Genomic DNA, 26,714 nt, shown 5'->3' with positions numbered 1-26,714 from the left:
CTTCATGTCATGATTGGACAGGATCAATGACAACATCGCTTGGTGATCGCTTCCAGTCTTGGTCACCTTTTACAAGGATGTGTGCTTGCCCCCTGCCTGTCTACAGTGTACTTTACTTGAGCAGAATTTGAAATGGTCCGATGTCCAGACGCTTACACCAATCCAATAGTAACTACCAGACTTTGTTTGCATGTGAAGTCGAAGAGCTAAACAGTGTACACGTGGCCGGTTAGCTCAGTTGGTTAGAGCGTGGTGCTAATAACGCCAAGGTCACGGGTTCGACCCCCGTACGGGCCATGTCCTATAGCGACCGAGCTCAAGCGATTTCAAGCCCTTCATGTGATGATTGGACAGGATCAATGACAACATCGCTTGGTGATCGCTTCCAGTCTTGGTCACCTTTTACAAGGATGTGTGCTTGCCCCCTGCCTGTCTACAGTGTACTTTACTTGAGCAGAATTTGAAATGGTCCCATGTCCAGACGCTGCCACCAATCCAAGTGTAACTACCAGACTTTGTTTGCACGTGAAGTCGAAGAGCTAAATTTAGTACATGTGGCCGGTGAGCTCTGTTGGTTAGAGCGTGGTGCTAATAACGCCAAGGTCACGGGTTCGACCCCCGTACGGGCCATGTCCTTTAGCGACAGAGCTCAAGCCATTTGAAGTCCTTCATGTCATGATTGGACAGGACCAATAACAACATTGCTTTGCGGTCATTTCTAGTCTTGGTCACATTTTACAAGGACGTGTGCTTGCCCCATGCCTCTCGACAGTGTACTTGACTTGAGCAGAATTTGAAATGGTCCGATTTCCAGACGGCGCCACCAATGCAAAACTACCAGACTTTGTTTGCACGTGAAGTCAAAGAGCTAAACAGTGTACACGTGGCCGGTTAGCTCAGTTGGTTAGAGCGTGGTGCTAATAACGCCAAGGTCATGGGTTCGACCCCCGTACGGGCCATGTCCTTTAGCGACCGAGCTCAAACGATTTCAAGTCCTTCATGTCATGATTGGACAGGATCAATGACAACATCACCTGGTGATCATTTCCAGTCTTGGTAACCGTTTACAAGGCTGTGTGCTTGCCCCCTGCCTGTCTGCAGTGTACTTTACTTGAGCTGAGTATGAAATGGTCCGATGTCCAGACGCTGACACCAATCCAATAGTAACTACCAGACTTTGTTTGCACGTGAAGTCAAAGAGCTAAATGTCACGCATGTGGCCGGTTAGCTCAGTTGGTTAGAGCGTGGAGCTAATAACGCCAAGGTCACGGGTTCGACCCCCGTACGGGCCATGTCCTATAGCGACCGAGCTCAAGCGATTTCAAGTCCTTCATGTCATGATTGGACAGGATCAATGACAACATCGCTTGGTGATCGCTTCCAGTCTTGGTCACCTTTTACAAGGATGTGTGCTTGCCCCCTGCCTGTCTACAGTGTACTTTACTTGAGCAGAATTTGAAATGGTCCCATGTCCAGACGCTGCCACCAATCCAAGAGTAACTACCAGACTTTGTTTGCACGTGAAGTCGAAGAGCTAAATTTAGTACATGTGGCCGGGTAGATCAGTTGGTTAGAGCGTGGTGCTAATAACGCCAAGGTCACGGATTCGACCCCCGTACGGGCCATGTCCTTTAGCGACAGAGCTCAAACGATTTCAAGTCCTTCATGTCATGATTGGACAGGATCAATGACAACATCGCTTGGTGATCATTTCCAGCCTTGGTCACCTTTTACAAGGATGTGTGCTTGCCCCCTGCCTGTCTGCAGTGTACTTTACTTGAGCAGAGTATGAAATGGTCCCATGTCCAGACGCTGCCACCAATCCACTAGTTAACTACCAGACTTTGTTTGCACGTGAAGTCGAAGAGCTAAATTTAGTACATGTGGCCGGTTAGCTCAGTTGGTTAGAGCGTGGTGCTAATAATGCCAAGGTCACGGGTTCGACCACCGTACTGACCATGTCCTTTAGCGACCGAGCTCAAACGATTTCAAGTCCTTCATGTCATGATTGGACAGGATCAATGACAACATCGCTTGGTGATCGTTTCCCGTCTTGGTCACCTTTTACAAGGATGTGTGCTTGCCCCCTGCCTGTCTACAGTGTACTTGAGCAGAATTTGAAATGGTCCGATTTCCAGACGGCGCCACCGAAGCAAAACTACCAGACTTTGTTTGCACGTGAAGTCGAAGAGCTAAATGTAGTACATGAGGCCGGTTAGCTCAGTTGGTTAGAGCGTGGTGCTAATAACGCCAAGGTCACGGGTTCGACCCCCGTACGGGCCATGTCCTTTAGCGACCGAGCTCAACGATTTCAAGTCTTTCATGGCATGAATGGACAGGATCAATGACAACATCGCTCGGTGATCATTTCCAGTCTTCGTAACTGTTTACAAGGATGTGTGCTTGCCCCCTCCCTGTCTGCAGTGTACTTTACTTGAGCAGAGTATGAAATGGTCCCATGTCCAGACGCTGCCACCCATCCAATAGTAACTACCAGACTTTGTTTGCACGTGAAGTCGAAGAGCTAAATGTAGTACATGAGGCCGGTTAGCTCACTTGGTTAGAGTGTGGTGCTAATAACGCCAAGGTCACGGGTTCGACCCCCGTACGGGCCATGTCCTTTAGCGACCGAGCTCAACGATTTCAAGTCCTTCATGTCATGATTGGACAGGATCAATGACAACATCGCTTGGTGATCATTTCCATTCTTGGTAACCGTTTACAAGGCTGTGTGCTTGCCCCCTGCCTGTCTGCAGTGTACTTTACTTGAGCTGAGTATGAAATGGTCCGATGTCCAGACGCTGACACCAATCCAATAGTAACTACCAGACTTTGTTTGCACGTGAAGTCGAAGAGCTAAATGTAGTACATGAGGCCGGTTAGCTCACTTGGTTAGAGCGTGGAGCTAATAACGCCAAGGTCACGGGTTCGACCCCCGTACGGGCCATGTCCTATAGCGACCGAGCTCAAGCGATTTCAAGTCCTTCATGTCATGATTGGACAGGATCAATGACAACATCGCTTGGTGATCGCTTCCAGTCTTGGTCACCTTTTACAAGGATGTGTGCTTGCCCCCTGCCTGTCTACAGTGTACTTTACTTGAGCAGAATTTGAAATTGTCCGATGTCCAGACGCTGACACCAATCGAATAGTAACTACCAGACATTGTTTGCACGTGAAGTCGAAGAGCTAAACAGTGTACACGTGGCCGGTTAGCTCAGTTGGTTAGAGCGTGGTGCTAATAACGCCAAGGTCACGGGTTCGACCCCCGTACGGGCCATGTCCTTTAGCGACAGAGCTCAAGCCATTTGAAGTCCTTCATGTCATGATTGGACAGGACCAATAACAACATTGCTTTGCGATCATTTCTAGTCTTGGTCACATTTTACAAGGACTTGTGCTTGCCCCATGCCTCTCGACAGTGTACTTTACTTGAGCAGAATTTGAAATGGTCCGATTTCCAGACGGCGCCACCAATGCAAAACCACCAGACTTTGTTTGCACGTGAAGTCAAAGAGCTAAATGTCACGCATGTGGCCGGTTAGCTCAGTTGGTTAGAGCGTGGTGCTAATAACGCCAAGGTCATGGGTTCGACCCCCGTACTGACCATGTCCTTTAGCGACCGAGCTCAAACGATTTCAAGTCCTTCATGTCATGATTGGACAGGATCAATGACAACATCGCTTGGTGATCGTTTCCCGTCTTGGTCACCTTTTACAAGGATGTGTGCTTGCCCCCTGCCTGTCTACAGTGTACTTGAGCAGAATTTGAAATGGTCCGATTTCCAGACGGCGCCACCGAAGCAAAACTACCAGACTTTGTTTGCACGTGAAGTCGAAGAGCTAAATGTAGTACATGAGGCCGGTTAGCTCAGTTGGTTAGAGCGTGGTGCTAATAACGCCAAGGTCACGGGTTCGACCCCCGTACGGGCCATGTCCTTTAGCGACCGAGCTCAACGATTTCAAGTCTTTCATGGCATGAATGGACAGGATCAATGACAACATCGCTCGGTGATCATTTCCAGTCTTCGTAACTGTTTACAAGGATGTGTGCTTGCCCCCTCCCTGTCTGCAGTGTACTTTACTTGAGCAGAGTATGAAATGGTCCCATGTCCAGACGCTGCCACCCATCCAATAGTAACTACCAGACTTTGTTTGCACGTGAAGTCGAAGAGCTAAATGTAGTACATGAGGCCGGTTAGCTCACTTGGTTAGAGCGTGGTGCTAATAACGCCAAGGTCACGGGTTCGACCCCCGTACGGGCCATGTCCTTTAGCGACCGAGCTCAAGCGATTTCAAGTCCTTCATGTCATGATTGGACAGGATCAATGACAACATCGCTTGGTGATCATTTCCAGTCTTGGTAACCGTTTACAAGGCTGTGTGCTTGCCCCCTGCCTGTCTGCAGTGTACTTTACTTGAGCTGAGTATGAAATGGTCCGATGTCCAGACGCTGACACCAATCCAATAGTAACTACCAGACTTTGTTTGCACGTGAAGTCAAAGAGCTAAACAGTGTACATGTGGCCGGTTAGCCCAGTTGGTTAGAGCGTGGTGCTAATAACGCCACGGTCACGGGTTCGACCCCCGTACGGGCCATGTCCTTTAGCGACAGAGCTCAAGCCATTTGAAGTCCTTCATGTCATGATTGGACAAGACCAATAACAACACTGCTTTGCGATCATTTCTAGTCTTGGTCACATTATACAAGGACGTGTGCTTGCCCCATGCCTCCTGACAGTGTACTTTACTTGAGCAGAATTTGAAATGGTCCCATTTCCAGACGGCGCCACCAATGCAAAACTACCAGACTTTTTTTGCACCTGAAGTCAAAGAGCTAAATATAGTACATGAGGCCGGTTAGCTCAGTTGGTTAGAGCGTGGTGCTAATAACGCCAAGGTCACGGGTTCGACCCCCGTACGGGCCATGTCCTTTAGCGACCGAGCTCAACGATTTCAAGTCCTTCATGTCATGATTGGACAGGATCAATGACAACATCGCTTGGTGATCATTTCCAGTCTTGGTAACCGTTTACAAGGCTGTGCGCTTGCCCCCTGCCTGTCTGCAGTGTACTTTACTTGAGCTGAGTATGAAATGGTCCGATGTCCAGACGCTGACACCAATCCAATAGTAACTACCAGACTTTGTTTGCACGTGAAGTCAAAGAGCTAAACAGTGTACATGTGGCCGGTTAGCTCAGTTGGTTAGAGCGTGGTGCTAATAACGCCAAGGTCACGGGTTCGACCCCCGTACGGGCCATGTCCTTTAGCGACAGAGCTCAAGCCATTTGAAGTCCTTCATGTCATGATTGGACAGGACCAATAACAACATTGCTTTGCAATCATTTCTAGTCTTGGTCACATTTTACAAGGACGTGTGCTTGCCCCATGCCTCTCGACGGTGTACTTTACTTGAGCAGAATTTGAAATGGTCCGATTTCCAGACGCCGCCACCAATGCAAAACTACCAGACTTTGTTTGCATGTGAAGTCAACGAGCTAAATGTAGTGCATGAGGCCGGTTAGCTCAGTTGGTTAGAGCGTGGTGCTAATAACGCCAAGGTCACGGGTTCGACCCCCGTACGGGCCATGTCCTTTAGCGACCGAGCTCAAGCGATTTCAAGTCCTTCATGTCATGATTGGACAGGATCAATGACAACATCGCTTGGTGATCATTTCCAGTCTTGGTGACCGTTTACAAGGCTGTGTGCTTGCCCCCTGCCTGTCTGCAGTGTACTTTACTTGAGCTGAGTATGAAATGCTCCGATGTCCAGACGCTGACACCAATCCAATGGCAACTACCAGTCTTTGTTTGCACGTGAAGTCAAAGAGCTAAATGTCACGCATGTGGCCGGTAAGCTCAGTTGGTTAGAGCGTGGTGCTAATAACGCCAAGGTCATGGGTTCGACCCCCGTACTGACCATGTACTTTAGCGACCGAGCTCAAACGATTTCAAGTCCTTCATGTCATGATTGGACAGGACCAATAACAACATTGCTTTGCGATCATTTCTAGTCTTGGTCACATTTTACAAGGACGTGTGCTTGCCCCATGCCTCTCGACGGTGTACTTTACTTGAGCAGAATTTGAAATGGTCCGATTTCCAGACGGCGCCACCAATGCAAAACTACCAGACTTTGTTTGCACGTGAAGTCAACGAGCTAAATGTAGTGCATGAGGCCAGTTAGCTCAGTTGGTTAGAGCGTGGTGCTAATAACGCCAAGGTCATGGGTTCGACCCCCGTACTGACCATGTCCTTTAGCGACCGAGCTCAAACGATTTCAAGTCCTTCATGTTATGATTGGACAGGATCAATGACAACATCGCTTGGTGATCGTTTCCCGTCTTGGTCACCTTTTACAAGGATGTGTGCTTGCCCCCTGCCTGTCTACAGTGTACTTGAGCAGAATTTGAAATGGTCCGATTTCCAGACGGCGCCACCGAAGCAAAACTACCAGACTTTGTTTGCACGTGAAGTCGAAGAGCTAAATGTAGTACATGAGGCCGGTTAGCTCAGTTGGTTAGAGCGTGGTGCTAATAACGCCAAGGTCACGGGTTCGACCCCCGTACGGGCCATGTCCTTTAGCGACAGAGCTCAAGCCATTTGAAGTCCTTCATGTCATGATTGGACAGGACCAATAAAAACATTGCTTTGCGATCATTTCTAGTCTTGGTCACATTTTACAAGGACGTGTGCTTGCCCCATGCCTCTCGACGGTGTACTTTACTTGAGCAGAATTTGAAATGGTCCGATTTCCAGACGCCGCCACCAATGCAAAACTACCAGACTTTGTTTGCACGTGAAGTCAACGAGCTAAATGTAGTGCATGAGGCCGGTTAGCTCAGTTGGTTAGAGCGTGGTGCTAATAACGCCAAGGTCACGGGTTCAACCCCCGTACGGGCCATGTCCTTCAGCGACCGAGCTCAAGCGATTTCAAGTCCTTCATGTCATGATTGGACAGGATCAATGACAACATCGCTTGGTGATCATTTCCAGTCTTGGTAACCGTTTACAAGGCTGTGTGCTTGCCCCCTGCCTGTCTGCAGTGTACTTTACTTGAGCTGAGTATGAAATGGTCCGATGTCCAGACGCTGACACCAATCCAATGGCAACTACCAGTCTTTGTTTGCACGTGAAGTCAAAGAGCTAAATGTCACGCATGTGGCCGGTTAGCTCAGTTGGTTAGAGCGTGGTGCTAATAACGCCAAGGTCATGGGTTCGACCCCTTTACTGACCATGTACTTTAGCGACCGAGCTCAAACGATTTCAAGTCCTTCATGTCATGATTGGACAGGACCAATAACAACATTGCTTTGCGATCATTTCTAGTCTTGGTCACATTTTACAAGGACGTGTGCTTGCCCCATGCCTCTCGACGGTGTACTTTACTTGAGCAGAATTTGAAATGGTCCGATTTCCAGACGGCGCCACCAATGCAAAACTACCAGACTTTGTTTGCACGTGAAGTCGAAGAGCTAAATGTCACGCATGTGGCCGGTTAGCTCAGTTGGTTAGAGCGTGGTGCTAATAACGCCAAGGTCATGGGTTCGACCCCCGTACGGGCCATGTCCTTTAGCGACCGAGCTCAAACGATTTCAAGTCCTTCATGTCATGATTGGACAGGATCAATGACAACATCACCTGGTGATCATTTCCAGTCTTGGTAACCGTTTACAAGGCTGTGTGCTTGCCCCCTGCCTGTCTGCAGTGTACTTTACTTGAGCTGAGTATGAAATGGTCCGATGTCCAGACGCTGACACCAATCCAATAGTAACTACCAGACTTTGTTTGCACGTGAAGTCAAAGAGCTAAATGTCACGCATGTGGCCGGTTAGCTCAGTTGGTTAGAGCGTGGTGCTAATAACGCCAAGGTCAGGAGTTCGACCCCCGTACGGGACATGTCCTTTAGCGACCGAGCTCAACGATTTCAAGTCTTTCATGGCATGATTGGACAGGATCAATGACAACATCGCTTGGTGATCATTTCCAGTCTTCGTAACTGTTACAAGGATGTGTGCTTGCCCCCTGCCTGTCTGCAGTGTACTTTACTTGAGCAGAGTATGAAATGGTCCGATGTCCAGACGCTGACACCAATCCAATAGTAACTACCAGACTTTGTTTGCACGTGAACTCAAAGAGCTAAACAGTGTACACGTGGCCGGTTAGCTCAGTTGGTTAGAGCGTGGTGCTAATAACGCCAAGGTCACGGCTTTGAGCCCCGTACGGGCCATGTCCTATAGCGACCGAGCTCAAGCGATTTCAAGTCCTTCATGTCATGATTGGACAGGATCAATGACAACATCACTTGGTGATCGCTTCCAGTCTTGGTCACCTTTTACAAGGATGTGTGCTTGCCCCCTGCCTGTCTACAGTGTACTTTACTTGAGCAGAATTTGAAATGGTCCGATGTCCAGACGCTGACACCAATCCAATAGTAACTACCAGACTTTGTTTGCACGTGAAGTCGAAGAGCTAAACAGTGTACACGTGGCCGGTTAGCTCAGTTGGTTAGAGCGTGGTGCTAATAACGCCAAGGTCACGGGTTCGACCCCCGTACGGGCCATGTCCTATAGCGACCGAGCTCAAGCGATTTCAAGTCCTTCATGTCATGATTGGACAGGATCAATGACAACATCGCTTGGTGATCGCTTCCAGTCTTGGTCACCTTTTACAAGGATGTGTGCTTGCCCCCTGCCTGTCTACAGTGTACTTTACTTGAGCAGAATTTGAAATGGTCCGATGTCCAGACGCTTACACCAATCCAATAGTAACTACCAGACTTTGTTTGCATGTGAAGTCGAAGAGCTAAACAGTGTACACGTGGCCGGTTAGCTCAGTTGGTTAGAGCGTGGTGCTAATAACGCCAAGGTCACGGGTTCGACCCCCGTACGGGCCATGTCCTATAGCGACCGAGCTCAAGCGATTTCAAGCCCTTCATGTGATGATTGGACAGGATCAATGACAACATCGCTTGGTGATCGCTTCCAGTCTTGGTCACCTTTTACAAGGATGTGTGCTTGCCCCCTGCCTGTCTACAGTGTACTTTACTTGAGCAGAATTTGAAATGGTCCCATGTCCAGACGCTGCCACCAATCCAAGTGTAACTACCAGACTTTGTTTGCACGTGAAGTCGAAGAGCTAAATTTAGTACATGTGGCCGGTGAGCTCTGTTGGTTAGAGCGTGGTGCTAAAAACGCCAAGGTCACGGGTTCGACCCCCGTACGGGCCATGTCCTTTAGCGACAGAGCTCAAGCCATTTGAAGTCCTTCATGTCATGATTGGACAGGATCAATGACAACATCGCTTGGTGATCGTTTCCCGTCTTGGTCACCTTTTACAAGGATGTGTGCTTGCCCCCTGCCTGTCTACAGTGTACTTGAGCAGAATTTGAAATGGTCCGATTTCCAGACGGCGCCACCGAAGCAAAACTACCAGACTTTGTTTGCACGTGAAGTCGAAGAGCTAAATGTAGTACATGAGGCCGGTTAGCTCAGTTGGTTAGAGCGTGGTGCTAATAACGCCAAGGTCACGGGTTCGACCCCCGTACGGGCCATGTCCTTTAGCGACAGAGCTCAAGCCATTTGAAGTCCTTCATGTCATGATTGGACAGGACCAATAAAAACATTGCTTTGCGATCATTTCTAGTCTTGGTCACATTTTACAAGGACGTGTGCTTGCCCCATGCCTCTCGACGGTGTACTTTACTTGAGCAGAATTTGAAATGGTCCGATTTCCAGACGCCGCCACCAATGCAAAACTACCAGACTTTGTTTGCACGTGAAGTCAACGAGCTAAATGTAGTGCATGAGGCCGGTTAGCTCAGTTGGTTAGAGCGTGGTGCTAATAACGCCAAGGTCACGGGTTCAACCCCCGTACGGGCCATGTCCTTCAGCGACCGAGCTCAAGCGATTTCAAGTCCTTCATGTCATGATTGGACAGGATCAATGACAACATCGCTTGGTGATCATTTCCAGTCTTGGTAACCGTTTACAAGGCTGTGTGCTTGCCCCCTGCCTGTCTGCAGTGTACTTTACTTGAGCTGAGTATGAAATGGTCCGATGTCCAGACGCTGACACCAATCCAATGGCAACTACCAGTCTTTGTTTGCACGTGAAGTCAAAGAGCTAAATGTCACGCATGTGGCCGGTTAGCTCAGTTGGTTAGAGCGTGGTGCTAATAACGCCAAGGTCATGGGTTCGACCCCTTTACTGACCATGTACTTTAGCGACCGAGCTCAAACGATTTCAAGTCCTTCATGTCATGATTGGACAGGACCAATAACAACATTGCTTTGCGATCATTTCTAGTCTTGGTCACATTTTACAAGGACGTGTGCTTGCCCCATGCCTCTCGACGGTGTACTTTACTTGAGCAGAATTTGAAATGGTCCGATTTCCAGACGGCGCCACCAATGCAAAACTACCAGACTTTGTTTGCACGTGAAGTCGAAGAGCTAAATGTCACGCATGTGGCCGGTTAGCTCAGTTGGTTAGAGCGTGGTGCTAATAACGCCAAGGTCATGGGTTCGACCCCCGTACGGGCCATGTCCTTTAGCGACCGAGCTCAAACGATTTCAAGTCCTTCATGTCATGATTGGACAGGATCAATGACAACATCACCTGGTGATCATTTCCAGTCTTGGTAACCGTTTACAAGGCTGTGTGCTTGCCCCCTGCCTGTCTGCAGTGTACTTTACTTGAGCTGAGTATGAAATGGTCCGATGTCCAGACGCTGACACCAATCCAATAGTAACTACCAGACTTTGTTTGCACGTGAAGTCAAAGAGCTAAATGTCACGCATGTGGCCGGTTAGCTCAGTTGGTTAGAGCGTGGTGCTAATAACGCCAAGGTCAGGAGTTCGACCCCCGTACGGGACATGTCCTTTAGCGACCGAGCTCAACGATTTCAAGTCTTTCATGGCATGATTGGACAGGATCAATGACAACATCGCTTGGTGATCATTTCCAGTCTTCGTAACTGTTACAAGGATGTGTGCTTGCCCCCTGCCTGTCTGCAGTGTACTTTACTTGAGCAGAGTATGAAATGGTCCGATGTCCAGACGCTGACACCAATCCAATAGTAACTACCAGACTTTGTTTGCACGTGAACTCAAAGAGCTAAACAGTGTACACGTGGCCGGTTAGCTCAGTTGGTTAGAGCGTGGTGCTAATAACGCCAAGGTCACGGCTTTGAGCCCCGTACGGGCCATGTCCTATAGCGACCGAGCTCAAGCGATTTCAAGTCCTTCATGTCATGATTGGACAGGATCAATGACAACATCACTTGGTGATCGCTTCCAGTCTTGGTCACCTTTTACAAGGATGTGTGCTTGCCCCCTGCCTGTCTACAGTGTACTTTACTTGAGCAGAATTTGAAATGGTCCGATGTCCAGACGCTGACACCAATCCAATAGTAACTACCAGACTTTGTTTGCACGTGAAGTCGAAGAGCTAAACAGTGTACACGTGGCCGGTTAGCTCAGTTGGTTAGAGCGTGGTGCTAATAACGCCAAGGTCACGGGTTCGACCCCCGTACGGGCCATGTCCTATAGCGACCGAGCTCAAGCGATTTCAAGTCCTTCATGTCATGATTGGACAGGATCAATGACAACATCGCTTGGTGATCGCTTCCAGTCTTGGTCACCTTTTACAAGGATGTGTGCTTGCCCCCTGCCTGTCTACAGTGTACTTTACTTGAGCAGAATTTGAAATGGTCCGATGTCCAGACGCTTACACCAATCCAATAGTAACTACCAGACTTTGTTTGCATGTGAAGTCGAAGAGCTAAACAGTGTACACGTGGCCGGTTAGCTCAGTTGGTTAGAGCGTGGTGCTAATAACGCCAAGGTCACGGGTTCGACCCCCGTACGGGCCATGTCCTATAGCGACCGAGCTCAAGCGATTTCAAGCCCTTCATGTGATGATTGGACAGGATCAATGACAACATCGCTTGGTGATCGCTTCCAGTCTTGGTCACCTTTTACAAGGATGTGTGCTTGCCCCCTGCCTGTCTACAGTGTACTTTACTTGAGCAGAATTTGAAATGGTCCCATGTCCAGACGCTGCCACCAATCCAAGTGTAACTACCAGACTTTGTTTGCACGTGAAGTCGAAGAGCTAAATTTAGTACATGTGGCCGGTGAGCTCTGTTGGTTAGAGCGTGGTGCTAAAAACGCCAAGGTCACGGGTTCGACCCCCGTACGGGCCATGTCCTTTAGCGACAGAGCTCAAGCCATTTGAAGTCCTTCATGTCATGATTGGACAGGACCAATAACAACATTGCTTTGCGGTCATTTCTAGTCTTGGTCACATTTTACAAGGACGTGTGCTTGCCCCATGCCTCTCGACAGTGTACTTGACTTGAGCAGAATTTGAAATGGTCCGATTTCCAGACGGCGCCACCAATGCAAAACTACCAGACTTTGTTTGCACGTGAAGTCAAAGAGCTAAACAGTGTACACGTGGCCGGTTAGCTCAGTTGGTTAGAGCGTGGTGCTAATAACGCCAAGGTCATGGGTTCGACCCCCGTACGGGCCATGTCCTTTAGCGACCGAGCTCAAACGATTTCAAGTCCTTCATGTCATGATTGGACAGGATCAATGACAACATCACCTGGTGATCATTTCCAGTCTTGGTAACCGTTTACAAGGCTGTGTGCTTGCCCCCTGCCTGTCTGCAGTGTACTTTACTTGAGCTGAGTATGAAATGGTCCGATGTCCAGACGCTGACACCAATCCAATAGTAACTACCAGACTTTGTTTGCACGTGAAGTCAAAGAGCTAAATGTCACGCATGTGGCCGGTTAGCTCAGTTGGTTAGAGCGTGGAGCTAATAACGCCAAGGTCACGGGTTCGACCCCCGTACGGGCCATGTCCTATAGCGACCGAGCTCAAGCGATTTCAAGTCCTTCATGTCATGATTGGACAGGATCAATGACAACATCGCTTGGTGATCGCTTCCAGTCTTGGTCACCTTTTACAAGGATGTGTGCTTGCCCCCTGCCTGTCTACAGTGTACTTTACTTGAGCAGAATTTGAAATGGTCCCATGTCCAGACGCTGCCACCAATCCAAGAGTAACTACCAGACTTTGTTTGCACGTGAAGTCGAAGAGCTAAATTTAGTACATGTGGCCGGTTAGATCAGTTGGTTAGAGCGTGGTGCTAATAACGCCAAGGTCACGGATTCGACCCCCGTACGGGCCATGTCCTTTAGCGACAGAGCTCAAACGATTTCAAGTCCTTCATGTCATGATTGGACAGGATCAATGACAACATCGCTTGGTGATCATTTCCAGCCTTGGTCACCTTTTACAAGGATGTGTGCTTGCCCCCTGCCTGTCTGCAGTGTACTTTACTTGAGCAGAGTATGAAATGGTCCCATGTCCAGACGCTGCCACCAATCCATTAGTTAACTACCAGACTTTGTTTGCACGTGAAGTCGAAGAGCTAAATTTAGTACATGTGGCCGGTTAGCTCAGTTGGTTAGAGCGTGGTGCTAATAACGCCAAGGTCACGGGTTCGACCACCGTACTGACCATGTCCTTTAGCGACCGAGCTCAAACGATTTCAAGTCCTTCATGTCATGATTGGACAGGATCAATGACAACATCGCTTGGTGATCGTTTCCCGTCTTGGTCACCTTTTACAAGGATGTGTGCTTGCCCCCTGCCTGTCTACAGTGTACTTGAGCAGAATTTGAAATGGTCCGATTTCCAGACGGCGCCACCGAAGCAAAACTACCAGACTTTGTTTGCACGTGAAGTCGAAGAGCTAAATGTAGTACATGAGGCCGGTTAGCTCAGTTGGTTAGAGCGTGGTGCTAATAACGCCAAGGTCACGGGTTCGACCCCCGTACGGGCCATGTCCTTTAGCGACCGAGCTCAACGATTTCAAGTCTTTCATGGCATGAATGGACAGGATCAATGACAACATCGCTCGGTGATCATTTCCAGTCTTCGTAACTGTTTACAAGGATGTGTGCTTGCCCCCTCCCTGTCTGCAGTGTACTTTACTTGAGCAGAGTATGAAATGGTCCCATGTCCAGACGCTGCCACCCATCCAATAGTAACTACCAGACTTTGTTTGCACGTGAAGTCGAAGAGCTAAATGTAGTACATGAGGCCGGTTAGCTCACTTGGTTAGAGTGTGGTGCTAATAACGCCAAGGTCACGGGTTCGACCCCCGTACGGGCCATGTCCTTTAGCGACCGAGCTCAACGATTTCAAGTCCTTCATGTCATGATTGGACAGGATCAATGACAACATCGCTTGGTGATCATTTCCAGTCTTGGTAACCGTTTACAAGGCTGTGTGCTTGCCCCCTGCCTGTCTGCAGTGTACTTTACTTGAGCTGAGTATGAAATGCTCCGATGTCCAGACGCTGACACCAATCCAATGGCAACTACCAGTCTTTGTTTGCACGTGAAGTCAAAGAGCTAAATGTCACGCATGTGGCCGGTAAGCTCAGTTGGTTAGAGCGTGGTGCTAATAACGCCAAGGTCATGGGTTCGACCCCCGTACTGACCATGTACTTTAGCGACCGAGCTCAAACGATTTCAAGTCCTTCATGTCATGATTGGACAGGACCAATAACAACATTGCTTTGCGATCATTTCTAGTCTTGGTCACATTTTACAAGGACGTGTGCTTGCCCCATGCCTCTCGACGGTGTACTTTACTTGAGCAGAATTTGAAATGGTCCGATTTCCAGACGGCGCCACCAATGCAAAACTACCAGACTTTGTTTGCACGTGAAGTCAACGAGCTAAATGTAGTGCATGAGGCCAGTTAGCTCAGTTGGTTAGAGCGTGGTGCTAATAACGCCAAGGTCATGGGTTCGACCCCCGTACTGACCATGTCCTTTAGCGACCGAGCTCAAACGATTTCAAGTCCTTCATGTTATGATTGGACAGGATCAATGACAACATCGCTTGGTGATCGTTTCCCGTCTTGGTCACCTTTTACAAGGATGTGTGCTTGCCCCCTGCCTGTCTACAGTGTACTTGAGCAGAATTTGAAATGGTCCGATTTCCAGACGGCGCCACCGAAGCAAAACTACCAGACTTTGTTTGCACGTGAAGTCGAAGAGCTAAATGTAGTACATGAGGCCGGTTAGCTCAGTTGGTTAGAGCGTGGTGCTAATAACGCCAAGGTCACGGGTTCGACCCCCGTACGGGCCATGTCCTTTAGCGACAGAGCTCAAGCCATTTGAAGTCCTTCATGTCATGATTGGACAGGACCAATAAAAACATTGCTTTGCGATCATTTCTAGTCTTGGTCACATTTTACAAGGACGTGTGCTTGCCCCATGCCTCTCGACGGTGTACTTTACTTGAGCAGAATTTGAAATGGTCCGATTTCCAGACGCCGCCACCAATGCAAAACTACCAGACTTTGTTTGCACGTGAAGTCAACGAGCTAAATGTAGTGCATGAGGCCGGTTAGCTCAGTTGGTTAGAGCGTGGTGCTAATAACGCCAAGGTCACGGGTTCAACCCCCGTACGGGCCATGTCCTTCAGCGACCGAGCTCAAGCGATTTCAAGTCCTTCATGTCATGATTGGACAGGATCAATGACAACATCGCTTGGTGATCATTTCCAGTCTTGGTAACCGTTTACAAGGCTTTGTGCTTGCCCCCTGCCTGTCTGCAGTGTACTTTACTTGAGCTGAGTATGAAATGGTCCGATGTCCAGACGCTGACACCAATCCAATGGCAACTACCAGTCTTTGTTTGCACGTGAAGTCAAAGAGCTAAATGTCACGCATGTGGCCGGTTAGCTCAGTTGGTTAGAGCGTGGTGCTAATAACGCCAAGGTCACGGGTTCGACCCCCGTACGGGCCATGTCCTTTAGCGACCGAGCTCAACGATTTCAAGTCTTTCATGGCATGAATGGACAGGATCAATGACAACATCGCTCGGTGATCATTTCCAGTCTTCGTAACTGTTTACAAGGATGTGTGCTTGCCCCCTCCCTGTCTGCAGTGTACTTTACTTGAGCAGAGTATGAAATGGTCCCATGTCCAGACGCTGCCACCCATCCAATAGTAACTACCAGACTTTGTTTGCACGTGAAGTCGAAGAGCTAAATGTAGTACATGAGGCCGGTTAGCTCACTTGGTTAGAGTGTGGTGCTAATAACGCCAAGGTCACGGGTTCGACCCCCGTACGGGCCATGTCCTTTAGCGACCGAGCTCAACGATTTCAAGTCCTTCATGTCATGATTGGACAGGATCAATGACAACATCGCTTGGTGATCATTTCCATTCTTGGTAACCGTTTACAAGGCTGTGTGCTTGCCCCCTGCCTGTCTGCAGTGTACTTTACTTGAGCTGAGTATGAAATGGTCCGATGTCCAGACGCTGACACCAATCCAATAGTAACTACCAGACTTTGTTTGCACGTGAAGTCGAAGAGCTAAATGTAGTACATGAGGCCGGTTAGCTCACTTGGTTAGAGCGTGGAGCTAATAACGCCAAGGTCACGGGTTCGACCCCCGTACGGGCCATGTCCTATAGCGACCGAGCTCAAGCGATTTCAAGTCCTTCATGTCATGATTGGACAGGATCAATGACAACATCGCTTGGTGATCGCTTCCAGTCTTGGTCACCTTTTACAAGGATGTGTGCTTGCCCCCTGCCTGTCTACAGTGTACTTTACTTGAGCAGAATTTGAAATTGTCCGATGTCCAGACGCTGACACCAATCGAATAGTAACTACCAGACATTGTTTGCACGTGAAGTCGAAGAGCTAAACAGTGTACACGTGGCCGGTTAGCTCAGTTGGTTAGAGCGTGGTGCTAATAACGCCAAGGTCACGGGTTCGACCCCCGTACGGGCCATGTCCTTTAGCGACAGAGCTCAAGCCATTTGAAGTCCTTCATGTCATGATTGGACAGGACCAATAACAACATTGCTTTGCGATCATTTCTAGTCTTGGTCACATTTTACAAGGACTTGTGCTTGCCCCATGCCTCTCGACAGTGTACTTTACTTGAGCAGAATTTGAAATGGTCCGATTTCCAGACGGCGCCACCAATGCAAAACCACCAGACTTTGTTTGCACGTGAAGTCAAAGAGCTAAATGTCACGCATGTGGCCGGTTAGCTCAGTTGGTTAGAGCGTGGTGCTAATAACGCCAAGGTCATGGGTTCGACCCCCGTACTGACCATGTCCTTTAGCGACCGAGCTCAAACGATTTCAAGTCCTTCATGTCATGATTGGACAGGATCAATGACAACATCGCTTGGTGATCGTTTCCCGTCTTGGTCACCTTTTACAAGGATGTGTGCTTGCCCCCTGCCTGTCTACAGTGTACTTGAGCAGAATTTGAAATGGTCCGATTTCCAGACGGCGCCACCGAAGCAAAACTACCAGACTTTGTTTGCACGTGAAGTCGAAGAGCTAAATGTAGTACATGAGGCCGGTTAGCTCAGTTGGTTAGAGCGTGGTGCTAATAACGCCAAGGTCACGGGTTCGACCCCCGTACGGGCCATGTCCTTTAGCGACCGAGCTCAACGATTTCAAGTCTTTCATGGCATGAATGGACAGGATCAATGACAACATCGCTCGGTGATCATTTCCAGTCTTCGTAACTGTTTACAAGGATGTGTGCTTGCCCCCTCCCTGTCTGCAGTGTACTTTACTTGAGCAGAGTATGAAATGGTCCCATGTCCAGACGCTGCCACCCATCCAATAGTAACTACCAGACTTTGTTTGCACGTGAAGTCGAAGAGCTAAATGTAGTACATGAGGCCGGTTAGCTCACTTGGTTAGAGCGTGGTGCTAATAACGCCAAGGTCACGGGTTCGACCCCCGTACGGGCCATGTCCTTTAGCGACCGAGCTCAAGCGATTTCAAGTCCTTCATGTCATGATTGGACAGGATCAATGACAACATCGCTTGGTGATCATTTCCAGTCTTGGTAACCGTTTACAAGGCTGTGTGCTTGCCCCCTGCCTGTCTGCAGTGTACTTTACTTGAGCTGAGTATGAAATGGTCCGATGTCCAGACGCTGACACCAATCCAATAGTAACTACCAGACTTTGTTTGCACGTGAAGTCAAAGAGCTAAACAGTGTACATGTGGCCGGTTAGCCCAGTTGGTTAGAGCGTGGTGCTAATAACGCCACGGTCACGGGTTCGACCCCCGTACGGGCCATGTCCTTTAGCGACAGAGCTCAAGCCATTTGAAGTCCTTCATGTCATGATTGGACAAGACCAATAACAACACTGCTTTGCGATCATTTCTAGTCTTGGTCACATTATACAAGGACGTGTGCTTGCCCCATGCCTCCTGACAGTGTACTTTACTTGAGCAGAATTTGAAATGGTCCCATTTCCAGACGGCGCCACCAATGCAAAACTACCAGACTTTTTTTGCACCTGAAGTCAAAGAGCTAAATATAGTACATGAGGCCGGTTAGCTCAGTTGGTTAGAGCGTGGTGCTAATAACGCCAAGGTCACGGGTTCGACCCCCGTACGGGCCATGTCCTTTAGCGACCGAGCTCAACGATTTCAAGTCCTTCATGTCATGATTGGACAGGATCAATGACAACATCGCTTGGTGATCATTTCCAGTCTTGGTAACCGTTTACAAGGCTGTGTGCTTGCCCCCTGCCTGTCTGCAGTGTACTTTACTTGAGCTGAGTATGAAATGGTCCGATGTCCAGACGCTGACACCAATCCAATAGTAACTACCAGACTTTGTTTGCACGTGAAGTCAAAGAGCTAAACAGTGTACATGTGGCCGGTTAGCTCAGTTGGTTAGAGCGTGGTGCTAATAACGCCAAGGTCACGGGTTCGACCCCCGTACGGGCCATGTCCTTTAGCGACAGAGCTCAAGCCATTTGAAGTCCTTCATGTCATGATTGGACAGGACCAATAACAACATTGCTTTGCAATCATTTCTAGTCTTGGTCACATTTTACAAGGACGTGTGCTTGCCCCATGCCTCTCGACGGTGTACTTTACTTGAGCAGAATTTGAAATGGTCCGATTTCCAGACGCCGCCACCAATGCAAAACTACCAGACTTTGTTTGCATGTGAAGTCAACGAGCTAAATGTAGTGCATGAGGCCGGTTAGCTCAGTTGGTTAGAGCGTGGTGCTAATAACGCCAAGGTCACGGGTTCGACCCCCGTACGGGCCATGTCCTTTAGCGACCGAGCTCAAGCGATTTCAAGTCCTTCATGTCATGATTGGACAGGATCAATGACAACATCGCTTGGTGATCATTTCCAGTCTTGGTAACCGTTTACAAGGCTGTGTGCTTGCCCCCTGCCTGTCTGCAGTGTACTTTACTTGAGCTGAGTATGAAATGCTCCGATGTCCAGACGCTGACACCAATCCAATGGCAACTACCAGTCTTTGTTTGCACGTGAAGTCAAAGAGCTAAATGTCACGCATGTGGCCGGTAAGCTCAGTTGGTTAGAGCGTGGTGCTAATAACGCCAAGGTCATGGGTTCGACCCCCGTACTGACCATGTACTTTAGCGACCGAGCTCAAACGATTTCAAGTCCTTCATGTCATGATTGGACAGGACCAATAACAACATTGCTTTGCGATCATTTCTAGTCTTGGTCACATTTTACAAGGACGTGTGCTTGCCCCATGCCTCTCGACGGTGTACTTTACTTGAGCAGAATTTGAAATGGTCCGATTTCCAGACGGCGCCACCAATGCAAAACTACCAGACTTTGTTTGCACGTGAAGTCAACGAGCTAAATGTAGTGCATGAGGCCAGTTAGCTCAGTTGGTTAGAGCGTGGTGCTAATAACGCCAAGGTCATGGGTTCGACCCCCGTACTGACCATGTCCTTTAGCGACCGAGCTCAAACGATTTCAAGTCCTTCATGTTATGATTGGACAGGATCAATGACAACATCGCTTGGTGATCGTTTCCCGTCTTGGTCACCTTTTACAAGGATGTGTGCTTGCCCCCTGCCTGTCTACAGTGTACTTGAGCAGAATTTGAAATGGTCCGATTTCCAGACGGCGCCACCGAAGCAAAACTACCAGACTTTGTTTGCACGTGAAGTCGAAGAGCTAAATGTAGTACATGAGGCCGGTTAGCTCAGTTGGTTAGAGCGTGGTGCTAATAACGCCAAGGTCACGGGTTCGACCCCCGTACGGGCCATGTCCTTTAGCGACAGAGCTCAAGCCATTTGAAGTCCTTCATGTCATGATTGGACAGGACCAATAAAAACATTGCTTTGCGATCATTTCTAGTCTTGGTCACATTTTACAAGGACGTGTGCTTGCCCCATGCCTCTCGACGGTGTACTTTACTTGAGCAGAATTTGAAATGGTCCGATTTCCAGACGCCGCCACCAATGCAAAACTACCAGACTTTGTTTGCACGTGAAGTCAACGAGCTAAATGTAGTGCATGAGGCCGGTTAGCTCAGTTGGTTAGAGCGTGGTGCTAATAACGCCAAGGTCACGGGTTCAACCCCCGTACGGGCCATGTCCTTCAGCGACCGAGCTCAAGCGATTTCAAGTCCTTCATGTCATGATTGGACAGGATCAATGACAACATCGCTTGGTGATCATTTCCAGTCTTGGTAACCGTTTACAAGGCTGTGTGCTTGCCCCCTGCCTGTCTGCAGTGTACTTTACTTGAGCTGAGTATGAAATGGTCCGATGTCCAGACGCTGACACCAATCCAATGGCAACTACCAGTCTTTGTTTGCACGTGAAGTCAAAGAGCTAAATGTCACGCATGTGGCCGGTTAGCTCAGTTGGTTAGAGCGTGGTGCTAATAACGCCAAGGTCATGGGTTCGACCCCTTTACTGACCATGTACTTTAGCGACCGAGCTCAAACGATTTCAAGTCCTTCATGTCATGATTGGACAGGACCAATAACAACATTGCTTTGCGATCATTTCTAGTCTTGGTCACATTTTACAAGGACGTGTGCTTGCCCCATGCCTCTCGACGGTGTACTTTACTTGAGCAGAATTTGAAATGGTCCGATTTCCAGACGGCGCCACCAATGCAAAACTACCAGACTTTGTTTGCACGTGAAGTCAACGAGCTAAATGTAGTGCATGAGGCCGGTTAGCTCAGTTGGTTAGAGCGTCGTGCTAATAACGCCAAGGTCACGGGTTCGACCCCCGTACGGGCCATGTCCTTTAGCGACCGAGCTCAAGCGATTTCAAGTCCTTCATGTCATGATTGGACAGGATCAATGACAACATCGCTTGGTGATCATTTCTAGTCTTGGTAACCGTTTACAAGGCTGTGTCCTTGCCCCCTGCCTGTCTGCAGTGTACTTTACTTGAGCTGAGTATGAAATGCTCCGATGTCCAGACGCTGACACCAATCCAATGGCAACTACCAGTCTTTGTTTGCACGTGAAGTCAAAGAGCTAAATGTCACGCATGTGGCCGGTAAGCTCAGTTGGTTAGAGCGTGGTGCTAATAACGCCAAGGTCATGGGTTCGACCCCCGTACTGACCATGTACTTTAGCGACCGAGCTCAAACGATTTCAAGTCCTTCATGTCATGATTGGACAGGACCAATAACAACATTGCTTTGCGATCATTTCTAGTCTTGGTCACATTTTACAAGGACGTGTGCTTGCCCCATGCCTCTCGACGGTGTACTTTACTTGAGCAGAATTTGAAATGGTCCGATTTCCAGACGGCGCCACCAATGCAAAACTACCAGACTTTGTTTGCACGTGAAGTCAACGAGCTAAATGTAGTGCATGAGGCCAGTTAGCTCAGTTGGTTAGAGCGTGGTGCTAATAACGCCAAGGTCATGGGTTCGACCCCCGTACTGACCATGTCCTTTAGCGACCGAGCTCAAACGATTTCAAGTCCTTCATGTTATGATTGGACAGGATCAATGACAACATCGCTTGGTGATCGTTTCCCGTCTTGGTCACCTTTTACAAGGATGTGTGCTTGCCCCCTGCCTGTCTACAGTGTACTTGAGCAGAATTTGAAATGGTCCGATTTCCAGACGGCGCCACCGAAGCAAAACTACCAGACTTTGTTTGCACGTGAAGTCGAAGAGCTAAATGTAGTACATGAGGCCGGTTAGCTCAGTTGGTTAGAGCGTGGTGCTAATAACGCCAAGGTCACGGGTTCGACCCCCGTACGGGCCATGTCCTTTAGCGACAGAGCTCAAGCCATTTGAAGTCCTTCATGTCATGATTGGACAGGACCAATAAAAACATTGCTTTGCGATCATTTCTAGTCTTGGTCACATTTTACAAGGACGTGTGCTTGCCCCATGCCTCTCGACGGTGTACTTTACTTGAGCAGAATTTGAAATGGTCCGATTTCCAGACGCCGCCACCAATGCAAAACTACCAGACTTTGTTTGCACGTGAAGTCAACGAGCTAAATGTAGTGCATGAGGCCGGTTAGCTCAGTTGGTTAGAGCGTGGTGCTAATAACGCCAAGGTCACGGGTTCAACCCCCGTACGGGCCATGTCCTTCAGCGACCGAGCTCAAGCGATTTCAAGTCCTTCATGTCATGATTGGACAGGATCAATGACAACATCGCTTGGTGATCATTTCCAGTCTTGGTAACCGTTTACAAGGCTGTGTGCTTGCCCCCTGCCTGTCTGCAGTGTACTTTACTTGAGCTGAGTATGAAATGGTCCGATGTCCAGACGCTGACACCAATCCAATGGCAACTACCAGTCTTTGTTTGCACGTGAAGTCAAAGAGCTAAATGTCACGCATGTGGCCGGTTAGCTCAGTTGGTTAGAGCGTGGTGCTAATAACGCCAAGGTCATGGGTTCGACCCCTTTACTGACCATGTACTTTAGCGACCGAGCTCAAACGATTTCAAGTCCTTCATGTCATGATTGGACAGGACCAATAACAACATTGCTTTGCGATCATTTCTAGTCTTGGTCACATTTTACAAGGACGTGTGCTTGCCCCATGCCTCTCGACGGTGTACTTTACTTGAGCAGAATTTGAAATGGTCCGATTTCCAGACGGCGCCACCAATGCAAAACTACCAGACTTTGTTTGCACGTGAAGTCGAAGAGCTAAATGTCACGCATGTGGCCGGTTAGCTCAGTTGGTTAGAGCGTGGTGCTAATAACGCCAAGGTCATGGGTTCGACCCCCGTACGGGCCATGTCCTTTAGCGACCGAGCTCAAACGATTTCAAGTCCTTCATGTCATGATTGGACAGGATCAATGACAACATCACCTGGTGATCATTTCCAGTCTTGGTAACCGTTTACAAGGCTGTGTGCTTGCCCCCTGCCTGTCTGCAGTGTACTTTACTTGAGCTGAGTATGAAATGGTCCGATGTCCAGACGCTGACACCAATCCAATAGTAACTACCAGACTTTGTTTGCACGTGAAGTCAAAGAGCTAAATGTCACGCATGTGGCCGGTTAGCTCAGTTGGTTAGAGCGTGGTGCTAATAACGCCAAGGTCAGGAGTTCGACCCCCGTACGGGACATGTCCTTTAGCGACCGAGCTCAACGATTTCAAGTCTTTCATGGCATGATTGGACAGGATCAATGACAACATCGCTTGGTGATCATTTCCAGTCTTCGTAACTGTTACAAGGATGTGTGCTTGCCCCCTGCCTGTCTGCAGTGTACTTTACTTGAGCAGAGTATGAAATGGTCCGATGTCCAGACGCTGACACCAATCCAATAGTAACTACCAGACTTTGTTTGCACGTGAACTCAAAGAGCTAAACAGTGTACACGTGGCCGGTTAGCTCAGTTGGTTAGAGCGTGGTGCTAATAACGCCAAGGTCACGGCTTTGAGCCCCGTACGGGCCATGTCCTATAGCGACCGAGCTCAAGCGATTTCAAGTCCTTCATGTCATGATTGGACAGGATCAATGACAACATCACTTGGTGATCGCTTCCAGTCTTGGTCACCTTTTACAAGGATGTGTGCTTGCCCCCTGCCTGTCTACAGTGTACTTTACTTGAGCAGAATTTGAAATGGTCCGATGTCCAGACGCTGACACCAATCCAATAGTAACTACCAGACTTTGTTTGCACGTGAAGTCGAAGAGCTAAACAGTGTACACGTGGCCGGTTAGCTCAGTTGGTTAGAGCGTGGTGCTAATAACGCCAAGGTCACGGGTTCGACCCCCGTACGGGCCATGTCCTATAGCGACCGAGCTCAAGCGATTTCAAGTCCTTCATGTCATGATTGGACAGGATCAATGACAACATCGCTTGGTGATCGCTTCCAGTCTTGGTCACCTTTTACAAGGATGTGTGCTTGCCCCCTGCCTGTCTACAGTGTACTTTACTTGAGCAGAATTTGAAATGGTCCGATGTCCAGACGCTTACACCAATCCAATAGTAACTACCAGACTTTGTTTGCATGTGAAGTCGAAGAGCTAAACAGTGTACACGTGGCCGGTTAGCTCAGTTGGTTAGAGCGTGGTGCTAATAACGCCAAGGTCACGGGTTCGACCCCCGTACGGGCCATGTCCTATAGCGACCGAGCTCAAGCGATTTCAAGCCCTTCATGTGATGATTGGACAGGATCAATGACAACATCGCTTGGTGATCGCTTCCAGTCTTGGTCACCTTTTACAAGGATGTGTGCTTGCCCCCTGCCTGTCTACAGTGTACTTTACTTGAGCAGAATTTGAAATGGTCCCATGTCCAGACGCTGCCACCAATCCAAGTGTAACTACCAGACTTTGTTTGCACGTGAAGTCGAAGAGCTAAATTTAGTACATGTGGCCGGTGAGCTCTGTTGGTTAGAGCGTGGTGCTAATAACGCCAAGGTCACGGGTTCGACCCCCGTACGGGCCATGTCCTTTAGCGACAGAGCTCAAGCCATTTGAAGTCCTTCATGTCATGATTGGACAGGACCAATAACAACATTGCTTTGCGGTCATTTCTAGTCTTGGTCACATTTTACAAGGACGTGTGCTTGCCCCATGCCTCTCGACAGTGTACTTGACTTGAGCAGAATTTGAAATGGTCCGATTTCCAGACGGCGCCACCAATGCAAAACTACCAGACTTTGTTTGCACGTGAAGTCAAAGAGCTAAACAGTGTACACGTGGCCGGTTAGCTCAGTTGGTTAGAGCGTGGTGCTAATAACGCCAAGGTCATGGGTTCGACCCCCGTACGGGCCATGTCCTTTAGCGACCGAGCTCAAACGATTTCAAGTCCTTCATGTCATTATTGGACAGGATCAATGACAACATCACCTGGTGATCATTTCCAGTCTTGGTAACCGTTTACAAGGCTGTGTGCTTGCCCCCTGCCTGTCTGCAGTGTACTTTACTTGAGCTGAGTATGAAATGGTCCGATGTCCAGACGCTGACACCAATCCAATAGTAACTACCAGACTTTGTTTGCACGTGAAGTCAAAGAGCTAAATGTCACGCATGTGGCCGGTTAGCTCAGTTGGTTAGAGCGTGGAGCTAATAACGCCAAGGTCACGGGTTCGACCCCCGTACGGGCCATGTCCTATAGCGACCGAGCTCAAGCGATTTCAAGTCCTTCATGTCATGATTGGACAGGATCAATGACAACATCGCTTGGTGATCGCTTCCAGTCTTGGTCACCTTTTACAAGGATGTGTGCTTGCCCCCTGCCTGTCTACAGTGTACTTTACTTGAGCAGAATTTGAAATGGTCCCATGTCCAGACGCTGCCACCAATCCAAGAGTAACTACCAGACTTTGTTTGCACGTGAAGTCGAAGAGCTAAATTTAGTACATGTGGCCGGTTAGATCAGTTGGTTAGAGCGTGGTGCTAATAACGCCAAGGTCACGGATTCGACCCCCGTACGGGCCATGTCCTTTAGCGACAGAGCTCAAACGATTTCAAGTCCTTCATGTCATGATTGGACAGGATCAATGACAACATCGCTTGGTGATCATTTCCAGCCTTGGTCACCTTTTACAAGGATGTGTGCTTGCCCCCTGCCTGTCTGCAGTGTACTTTACTTGAGCAGAGTATGAAATGGTCCCATGTCCAGACGCTGCCACCAATCCACTAGTTAACTACCAGACTTTGTTTGCACGTGAAGTCGAAGAGCTAAATTTAGTACATGTGGCCGGTTAGCTCAGTTGGTTAGAGCGTGGTGCTAATAACGCCAAGGTCACGGGTTCGACCACCGTACTGACCATGTCCTTTAGCGACCGAGCTCAAACGATTTCAAGTCCTTCATGTCATGATTGGACAGGATCAATGACAACATCGCTTGGTGATCGTTTCCCGTCTTGGTCACCTTTTACAAGGATGTGTGCTTGCCCCCTGCCTGTCTACAGTGTACTTGAGCAGAATTTGAAATGGTCCGATTTCCAGACGGCGCCACCGAAGCAAAACTACCAGACTTTGTTTGCACGTGAAGTCGAAGAGCTAAATGTAGTACATGAGGCCGGTTAGCTCAGTTGGTTAGAGCGTGGTGCTAATAACGCCAAGGTCACGGGTTCGACCCCCGTACGGGCCATGTCCTTTAGCGACCGAGCTCAACGATTTCAAGTCTTTCATGGCATGAATGGACAGGATCAATGACAACATCGCTCGGTGATCATTTCCAGTCTTCGTAACTGTTTACAAGGATGTGTGCTTGCCCCCTCCCTGTCTGCAGTGTACTTTACTTGAGCAGAGTATGAAATGGTCCCATGTCCAGACGCTGCCACCCATCCAATAGTAACTACCAGACTTTGTTTGCACGTGAAGTCGAAGAGCTAAATGTAGTACATGAGGCCGGTTAGCTCACTTGGTTAGAGTGTGGTGCTAATAACGCC

The 26,714-nt window shown here is 48.8% G+C and overlaps 53 non-coding genes across 53 annotated transcripts; all 53 read left to right on the top strand.

Moving 5' to 3' along the window:
• Window positions 1-223: 223 nt before the first annotated feature.
• Window positions 224-297, top strand: trnai-aau (transfer RNA isoleucine (anticodon AAU)). The gene has a single exon. It is a non-coding gene; the product is annotated as a tRNA-Ile (tRNA).
• Window positions 298-885: 588 nt separating this feature from the next.
• On the top strand, window positions 886-959 carry trnai-aau (transfer RNA isoleucine (anticodon AAU)). Its single transcript has one exon. It is a non-coding gene; the product is annotated as a tRNA-Ile (tRNA).
• A 259-nt stretch (window positions 960-1,218) lies between these two features.
• trnai-aau (transfer RNA isoleucine (anticodon AAU)) lies at window positions 1,219-1,292 on the top strand. The gene has a single exon. It is a non-coding gene; the product is annotated as a tRNA-Ile (tRNA).
• Window positions 1,293-2,209: 917 nt separating this feature from the next.
• Window positions 2,210-2,283, top strand: trnai-aau (transfer RNA isoleucine (anticodon AAU)). The gene has a single exon. It is a non-coding gene; the product is annotated as a tRNA-Ile (tRNA).
• Window positions 2,284-3,206: 923 nt separating this feature from the next.
• On the top strand, window positions 3,207-3,280 carry trnai-aau (transfer RNA isoleucine (anticodon AAU)). Its single transcript has one exon. It is a non-coding gene; the product is annotated as a tRNA-Ile (tRNA).
• A 255-nt stretch (window positions 3,281-3,535) lies between these two features.
• Window positions 3,536-3,609, top strand: trnai-aau (transfer RNA isoleucine (anticodon AAU)). The gene has a single exon. It is a non-coding gene; the product is annotated as a tRNA-Ile (tRNA).
• Window positions 3,610-3,859: 250 nt separating this feature from the next.
• On the top strand, window positions 3,860-3,933 carry trnai-aau (transfer RNA isoleucine (anticodon AAU)). Its single transcript has one exon. It is a non-coding gene; the product is annotated as a tRNA-Ile (tRNA).
• A 258-nt stretch (window positions 3,934-4,191) lies between these two features.
• On the top strand, window positions 4,192-4,265 carry trnai-aau (transfer RNA isoleucine (anticodon AAU)). Its single transcript has one exon. It is a non-coding gene; the product is annotated as a tRNA-Ile (tRNA).
• Window positions 4,266-4,524: 259 nt separating this feature from the next.
• trnai-aau (transfer RNA isoleucine (anticodon AAU)) lies at window positions 4,525-4,598 on the top strand. Its single transcript has one exon. It is a non-coding gene; the product is annotated as a tRNA-Ile (tRNA).
• Window positions 4,599-4,853: 255 nt separating this feature from the next.
• Window positions 4,854-4,927, top strand: trnai-aau (transfer RNA isoleucine (anticodon AAU)). The gene has a single exon. It is a non-coding gene; the product is annotated as a tRNA-Ile (tRNA).
• Window positions 4,928-5,185: 258 nt separating this feature from the next.
• Window positions 5,186-5,259, top strand: trnai-aau (transfer RNA isoleucine (anticodon AAU)). Its single transcript has one exon. It is a non-coding gene; the product is annotated as a tRNA-Ile (tRNA).
• Window positions 5,260-5,514: 255 nt separating this feature from the next.
• Window positions 5,515-5,588, top strand: trnai-aau (transfer RNA isoleucine (anticodon AAU)). Its single transcript has one exon. It is a non-coding gene; the product is annotated as a tRNA-Ile (tRNA).
• Window positions 5,589-6,176: 588 nt separating this feature from the next.
• On the top strand, window positions 6,177-6,250 carry trnai-aau (transfer RNA isoleucine (anticodon AAU)). The gene has a single exon. It is a non-coding gene; the product is annotated as a tRNA-Ile (tRNA).
• A 250-nt stretch (window positions 6,251-6,500) lies between these two features.
• Window positions 6,501-6,574, top strand: trnai-aau (transfer RNA isoleucine (anticodon AAU)). The gene has a single exon. It is a non-coding gene; the product is annotated as a tRNA-Ile (tRNA).
• Window positions 6,575-6,829: 255 nt separating this feature from the next.
• trnai-aau (transfer RNA isoleucine (anticodon AAU)) lies at window positions 6,830-6,903 on the top strand. Its single transcript has one exon. It is a non-coding gene; the product is annotated as a tRNA-Ile (tRNA).
• A 588-nt stretch (window positions 6,904-7,491) lies between these two features.
• trnai-aau (transfer RNA isoleucine (anticodon AAU)) lies at window positions 7,492-7,565 on the top strand. The gene has a single exon. It is a non-coding gene; the product is annotated as a tRNA-Ile (tRNA).
• A 923-nt stretch (window positions 7,566-8,488) lies between these two features.
• trnai-aau (transfer RNA isoleucine (anticodon AAU)) lies at window positions 8,489-8,562 on the top strand. The gene has a single exon. It is a non-coding gene; the product is annotated as a tRNA-Ile (tRNA).
• Window positions 8,563-8,821: 259 nt separating this feature from the next.
• trnai-aau (transfer RNA isoleucine (anticodon AAU)) lies at window positions 8,822-8,895 on the top strand. The gene has a single exon. It is a non-coding gene; the product is annotated as a tRNA-Ile (tRNA).
• A 259-nt stretch (window positions 8,896-9,154) lies between these two features.
• On the top strand, window positions 9,155-9,228 carry trnaf-aaa (transfer RNA phenylalanine (anticodon AAA)). The gene has a single exon. It is a non-coding gene; the product is annotated as a tRNA-Phe (tRNA).
• Window positions 9,229-9,478: 250 nt separating this feature from the next.
• Window positions 9,479-9,552, top strand: trnai-aau (transfer RNA isoleucine (anticodon AAU)). Its single transcript has one exon. It is a non-coding gene; the product is annotated as a tRNA-Ile (tRNA).
• Window positions 9,553-9,807: 255 nt separating this feature from the next.
• trnai-aau (transfer RNA isoleucine (anticodon AAU)) lies at window positions 9,808-9,881 on the top strand. The gene has a single exon. It is a non-coding gene; the product is annotated as a tRNA-Ile (tRNA).
• A 588-nt stretch (window positions 9,882-10,469) lies between these two features.
• Window positions 10,470-10,543, top strand: trnai-aau (transfer RNA isoleucine (anticodon AAU)). Its single transcript has one exon. It is a non-coding gene; the product is annotated as a tRNA-Ile (tRNA).
• Window positions 10,544-11,466: 923 nt separating this feature from the next.
• Window positions 11,467-11,540, top strand: trnai-aau (transfer RNA isoleucine (anticodon AAU)). The gene has a single exon. It is a non-coding gene; the product is annotated as a tRNA-Ile (tRNA).
• Window positions 11,541-11,799: 259 nt separating this feature from the next.
• Window positions 11,800-11,873, top strand: trnai-aau (transfer RNA isoleucine (anticodon AAU)). The gene has a single exon. It is a non-coding gene; the product is annotated as a tRNA-Ile (tRNA).
• A 259-nt stretch (window positions 11,874-12,132) lies between these two features.
• On the top strand, window positions 12,133-12,206 carry trnaf-aaa (transfer RNA phenylalanine (anticodon AAA)). Its single transcript has one exon. It is a non-coding gene; the product is annotated as a tRNA-Phe (tRNA).
• A 255-nt stretch (window positions 12,207-12,461) lies between these two features.
• trnai-aau (transfer RNA isoleucine (anticodon AAU)) lies at window positions 12,462-12,535 on the top strand. Its single transcript has one exon. It is a non-coding gene; the product is annotated as a tRNA-Ile (tRNA).
• A 259-nt stretch (window positions 12,536-12,794) lies between these two features.
• On the top strand, window positions 12,795-12,868 carry trnai-aau (transfer RNA isoleucine (anticodon AAU)). Its single transcript has one exon. It is a non-coding gene; the product is annotated as a tRNA-Ile (tRNA).
• A 917-nt stretch (window positions 12,869-13,785) lies between these two features.
• trnai-aau (transfer RNA isoleucine (anticodon AAU)) lies at window positions 13,786-13,859 on the top strand. The gene has a single exon. It is a non-coding gene; the product is annotated as a tRNA-Ile (tRNA).
• Window positions 13,860-14,778: 919 nt separating this feature from the next.
• Window positions 14,779-14,852, top strand: trnai-aau (transfer RNA isoleucine (anticodon AAU)). The gene has a single exon. It is a non-coding gene; the product is annotated as a tRNA-Ile (tRNA).
• Window positions 14,853-15,102: 250 nt separating this feature from the next.
• trnai-aau (transfer RNA isoleucine (anticodon AAU)) lies at window positions 15,103-15,176 on the top strand. Its single transcript has one exon. It is a non-coding gene; the product is annotated as a tRNA-Ile (tRNA).
• Window positions 15,177-15,431: 255 nt separating this feature from the next.
• Window positions 15,432-15,505, top strand: trnai-aau (transfer RNA isoleucine (anticodon AAU)). Its single transcript has one exon. It is a non-coding gene; the product is annotated as a tRNA-Ile (tRNA).
• A 259-nt stretch (window positions 15,506-15,764) lies between these two features.
• Window positions 15,765-15,838, top strand: trnai-aau (transfer RNA isoleucine (anticodon AAU)). Its single transcript has one exon. It is a non-coding gene; the product is annotated as a tRNA-Ile (tRNA).
• A 923-nt stretch (window positions 15,839-16,761) lies between these two features.
• Window positions 16,762-16,835, top strand: trnai-aau (transfer RNA isoleucine (anticodon AAU)). The gene has a single exon. It is a non-coding gene; the product is annotated as a tRNA-Ile (tRNA).
• A 255-nt stretch (window positions 16,836-17,090) lies between these two features.
• Window positions 17,091-17,164, top strand: trnai-aau (transfer RNA isoleucine (anticodon AAU)). Its single transcript has one exon. It is a non-coding gene; the product is annotated as a tRNA-Ile (tRNA).
• Window positions 17,165-17,414: 250 nt separating this feature from the next.
• Window positions 17,415-17,488, top strand: trnai-aau (transfer RNA isoleucine (anticodon AAU)). Its single transcript has one exon. It is a non-coding gene; the product is annotated as a tRNA-Ile (tRNA).
• A 258-nt stretch (window positions 17,489-17,746) lies between these two features.
• trnai-aau (transfer RNA isoleucine (anticodon AAU)) lies at window positions 17,747-17,820 on the top strand. Its single transcript has one exon. It is a non-coding gene; the product is annotated as a tRNA-Ile (tRNA).
• Window positions 17,821-18,079: 259 nt separating this feature from the next.
• Window positions 18,080-18,153, top strand: trnai-aau (transfer RNA isoleucine (anticodon AAU)). The gene has a single exon. It is a non-coding gene; the product is annotated as a tRNA-Ile (tRNA).
• A 255-nt stretch (window positions 18,154-18,408) lies between these two features.
• trnai-aau (transfer RNA isoleucine (anticodon AAU)) lies at window positions 18,409-18,482 on the top strand. Its single transcript has one exon. It is a non-coding gene; the product is annotated as a tRNA-Ile (tRNA).
• A 258-nt stretch (window positions 18,483-18,740) lies between these two features.
• Window positions 18,741-18,814, top strand: trnai-aau (transfer RNA isoleucine (anticodon AAU)). Its single transcript has one exon. It is a non-coding gene; the product is annotated as a tRNA-Ile (tRNA).
• A 255-nt stretch (window positions 18,815-19,069) lies between these two features.
• On the top strand, window positions 19,070-19,143 carry trnai-aau (transfer RNA isoleucine (anticodon AAU)). The gene has a single exon. It is a non-coding gene; the product is annotated as a tRNA-Ile (tRNA).
• A 588-nt stretch (window positions 19,144-19,731) lies between these two features.
• On the top strand, window positions 19,732-19,805 carry trnai-aau (transfer RNA isoleucine (anticodon AAU)). Its single transcript has one exon. It is a non-coding gene; the product is annotated as a tRNA-Ile (tRNA).
• Window positions 19,806-20,055: 250 nt separating this feature from the next.
• On the top strand, window positions 20,056-20,129 carry trnai-aau (transfer RNA isoleucine (anticodon AAU)). The gene has a single exon. It is a non-coding gene; the product is annotated as a tRNA-Ile (tRNA).
• A 255-nt stretch (window positions 20,130-20,384) lies between these two features.
• trnai-aau (transfer RNA isoleucine (anticodon AAU)) lies at window positions 20,385-20,458 on the top strand. The gene has a single exon. It is a non-coding gene; the product is annotated as a tRNA-Ile (tRNA).
• A 588-nt stretch (window positions 20,459-21,046) lies between these two features.
• trnai-aau (transfer RNA isoleucine (anticodon AAU)) lies at window positions 21,047-21,120 on the top strand. The gene has a single exon. It is a non-coding gene; the product is annotated as a tRNA-Ile (tRNA).
• A 588-nt stretch (window positions 21,121-21,708) lies between these two features.
• Window positions 21,709-21,782, top strand: trnai-aau (transfer RNA isoleucine (anticodon AAU)). The gene has a single exon. It is a non-coding gene; the product is annotated as a tRNA-Ile (tRNA).
• Window positions 21,783-22,032: 250 nt separating this feature from the next.
• On the top strand, window positions 22,033-22,106 carry trnai-aau (transfer RNA isoleucine (anticodon AAU)). Its single transcript has one exon. It is a non-coding gene; the product is annotated as a tRNA-Ile (tRNA).
• Window positions 22,107-22,361: 255 nt separating this feature from the next.
• Window positions 22,362-22,435, top strand: trnai-aau (transfer RNA isoleucine (anticodon AAU)). Its single transcript has one exon. It is a non-coding gene; the product is annotated as a tRNA-Ile (tRNA).
• A 588-nt stretch (window positions 22,436-23,023) lies between these two features.
• Window positions 23,024-23,097, top strand: trnai-aau (transfer RNA isoleucine (anticodon AAU)). The gene has a single exon. It is a non-coding gene; the product is annotated as a tRNA-Ile (tRNA).
• A 923-nt stretch (window positions 23,098-24,020) lies between these two features.
• On the top strand, window positions 24,021-24,094 carry trnai-aau (transfer RNA isoleucine (anticodon AAU)). Its single transcript has one exon. It is a non-coding gene; the product is annotated as a tRNA-Ile (tRNA).
• A 259-nt stretch (window positions 24,095-24,353) lies between these two features.
• Window positions 24,354-24,427, top strand: trnai-aau (transfer RNA isoleucine (anticodon AAU)). The gene has a single exon. It is a non-coding gene; the product is annotated as a tRNA-Ile (tRNA).
• Window positions 24,428-25,015: 588 nt separating this feature from the next.
• trnai-aau (transfer RNA isoleucine (anticodon AAU)) lies at window positions 25,016-25,089 on the top strand. Its single transcript has one exon. It is a non-coding gene; the product is annotated as a tRNA-Ile (tRNA).
• Window positions 25,090-25,348: 259 nt separating this feature from the next.
• Window positions 25,349-25,422, top strand: trnai-aau (transfer RNA isoleucine (anticodon AAU)). Its single transcript has one exon. It is a non-coding gene; the product is annotated as a tRNA-Ile (tRNA).
• Window positions 25,423-26,339: 917 nt separating this feature from the next.
• Window positions 26,340-26,413, top strand: trnai-aau (transfer RNA isoleucine (anticodon AAU)). The gene has a single exon. It is a non-coding gene; the product is annotated as a tRNA-Ile (tRNA).
• Window positions 26,414-26,714: the final 301 nt, after the last annotated feature.

The sequence above is a fragment of the Hippocampus zosterae genome, chromosome 8 (genome assembly GCF_025434085.1).
Source record: "Hippocampus zosterae strain Florida chromosome 8, ASM2543408v3, whole genome shotgun sequence".
NCBI classification, from domain to species: Eukaryota; Metazoa; Chordata; class Actinopteri; order Syngnathiformes; family Syngnathidae; genus Hippocampus; species Hippocampus zosterae.
Note: the sequence above shows the minus strand (reverse complement) of the source record. Positions and strands in the feature narration are given on the sequence as shown.